We start from the raw sequence: 2,847 nt of genomic DNA on the forward strand, positions 1-2,847 counted from the left end.
GCTAGTTTGGCTATAAAGTCCACTTTAAATAAAACTCGTTGTCCAAAGGAAAGGTGGCTGATGGCAGGATATTCAGCAACTATCCAATTACCATGATATGTGTGGATTCTTGAGTTCTGTGAAAACCGGCTATAATCCAAACATTTTGTCACTGTATTGAGCCAAGAAACAGGAGGATGTCTTTCCAAACTTGGGTCAATCAATGCCTGCTGTAAGCGATGGTTCAACAATCTCCTCAAAAAAGAAACTTTGTCTTTGATGTGAATGTCCTTTCCTTATCCTAGAGCATATTATCTGTACTTGGTGCTAGGCCAGTTCAGCAAGAGGATGAAAACACCAACTGACAGTTAATGAAGTACAGAATATTTGGGCAAAGCAGAACAAGATATAATAATCATCACTGGCAAGGAAGAAGACACATCCATTTTCGGAAGTCAGAGGTAAAGTGGTCTGTGTGGGAAAGTGGTTTCAGTTCGCTATCACATGGCAGGTGATTGACTAATTGCCTTGACCCTATGGCCAAAGTGCTCTACCAATGTCACAATATGGATTTTGTCCTTCAGAAGATATAACTAACACAATATTCACTGTGGGATAAATCCAAGGAAATTGTAGGTAATTGTATCATAGCCTTTATTGATCTTATTAAAACCATTGATTTTATCAACTGAGAGGAACTGCAGAAAATCTTTTGCAACTTTGGCTGCCCTCAGGAATTCATTACCGTTTTCAGTTGCTACATGGTGACATGAAGTCTGAGATTCTCAACGATGGATACATCATAGACCTAATCTTATTCTAGGCAGTTTCTAGAATAGGTTACATGGTCGGCACAACATTGTGGGCTGAAGGACCTGTAATGTGCTTTGAATTTCTATGTTCTATGTGCTATGTTCTAATCCCAGTGCAAAGTGGGATCAAGCAAGAATGAGTCATCCTGAAATTCCCATTCTCAACTTCCCTGGTTGTAAACTGCACCTACCTGCTATAAACACCTCACTGGTATGGAGTTGCTCTGCAGGAAGAACAGAAAACAGAAGCTCCATTACCTTAACATCAATCTTCACATTATGGTATGTAGGTGATGCTGGTGTATGATCTTCAAATTAGCATATTGTAAGCTCCAACTTTGAACTGGGTTCAAGCTTGCCCTGACCAGCGTGATGTCTTTTACTATTTACTATTGTTTTGGTTTCTGTAAATTATAATGCTTCTCATCTTTTAGTATAGTTCCGTATCAGCACATGTCAGCACTGGTCTAGTGTACAGCATAGCAAGCGGCTTCTCAACCTTTAAATCCTGAGCTTACCTTCAAAGGGATTTTGTGAGCAACTGAAGCCTCTCTATTTGGAACACCCACATTTCAAGATTAACTGGTATCTCGTAAAACAAAATAAGGTATCTTGCAAATGCTGGAAAACAACAAAATGAACGACCTGAAAACATTCCTGTAGAATTCAACCTTAATAACTACAGTAACTATGAATGCTGTTAGATTTAATCTGCAAACTTTCTACTAAAATTGAATTGCTTTCACAACAACTTTGAACTTGTTACAATCATTCTGACCACAAATCTAAATTAAATTATCTTCAATTTAAAGCAGGGGTTCCCAACCTTTTTTTAATGTCCTGGACCAATGCCATTAAGCAATGGGTCTGTGGACCCTGGGTTGGGAACCCCTGCATTAAAGGAATGCTAAAAACATATGATCTTGAAATTACTATAAAGAAGTCATAAAAAATAAAGCATTTATATCAATCTTGGCAGCAAACATGTTTAACTCATGTCAAACGGTGAAAGGGCAATACTTTCCTTTATAGCATTCTCCACCAAATATAATTAACCCCATCCCTAGCAAAACAGCATTGGACACAGTTATTCTTCAGTACTTGTGAGGTTGCCACAAGCTACAGTGATTCATGGAAAACTCTTTGACTGGGACTGCTGAACTCATTTCTTTTGAGACAAATTTCAGCAGCAGGAGGCTTTCATTCCATCATTCGGTTACAGTACTAGCTGGTTCCCAGAGGAAAGTATTCCATTAAATTGTGTGATGCAGTTCCTCAGCATACTTTTCTTCAGCCAGTAACATTCAAGTATATGTATGAGAAGGAAATTTCTTACCAATCACAATAGATTTCTGAGACCAAGTAAGGAAATCCTAACCAGTGAATACATCAGTGGCCACTTTATAGGTATACCTGCTTGTTAATCCAAATATCTAATCAGCCAATCATGTGGCAGAAACTCATTGCATAAAATCATTCAGACATGGTCAAGAAGAATACGCTCTTCTTGGGCTTCCAGCCGGGTACAAGCATCAATTTTAAATGACATTTCGATAACAAATTCCGCCACCTTCATCAGGGAGGAGGCCTACGCATGTCTAGTCCAGTGGTATATACTCACCTCCCGTTGTCCCTCCCTCCTGATTGGTTAGTCCTCAACCAATCCGGTTTCCGCTGTCCCACCTTGCTTAAAATCATGTTCCTATCGTTACTTGGAGCGAGACCTTCGTGTTTGTTAAAATTGTTATTCCCTAGTCTTAGTTCAATGGCTCCTTCAGCAGATGGTTCCAAAAGCCATTGGTGCAGCACAGTGTGATCTAGAGGTTCAGTTGTTGTTCAGACCAAACATTGGAATAGGGAAGAAATGTGACTTAAGTGACTTTGACCTTAGAATGATTGTTGGTGCTAAGTGGAGTGGTTTAAATATTTCTTGAGAAACTGCTGATCTCCTGGGATTTTCATGCACAGGAGTCTCTGGAACAGAGAATGGTGTAAGAAACAAAAAAACGTGCAGTTATGTGGCAAGATCAGAGGAGAATGGCCAAACTGGTTCATA

General features: G+C 39.4%; 1 long non-coding RNA gene across 1 annotated transcript; it reads right to left on the reverse strand.

Moving 5' to 3' along the window:
- Positions 1-872: 872 nt before the first annotated feature.
- Positions 873-2,533, reverse strand: LOC134337846 (uncharacterized). Its single transcript, XR_010016089.1, has 3 exons — positions 2,413-2,533; positions 1,310-1,412; positions 873-1,015 (listed from the first exon to the last, which is right to left on the reverse strand). It is a non-coding gene; the product is annotated as an uncharacterized LOC134337846 (long non-coding RNA).
- Positions 2,534-2,847: the final 314 nt, after the last annotated feature.

This window comes from Mobula hypostoma, chromosome 25 (assembly GCF_963921235.1).
Source record: "Mobula hypostoma chromosome 25, sMobHyp1.1, whole genome shotgun sequence".
Classification (NCBI taxonomy): Eukaryota; Metazoa; Chordata; class Chondrichthyes; order Myliobatiformes; family Myliobatidae; genus Mobula; species Mobula hypostoma.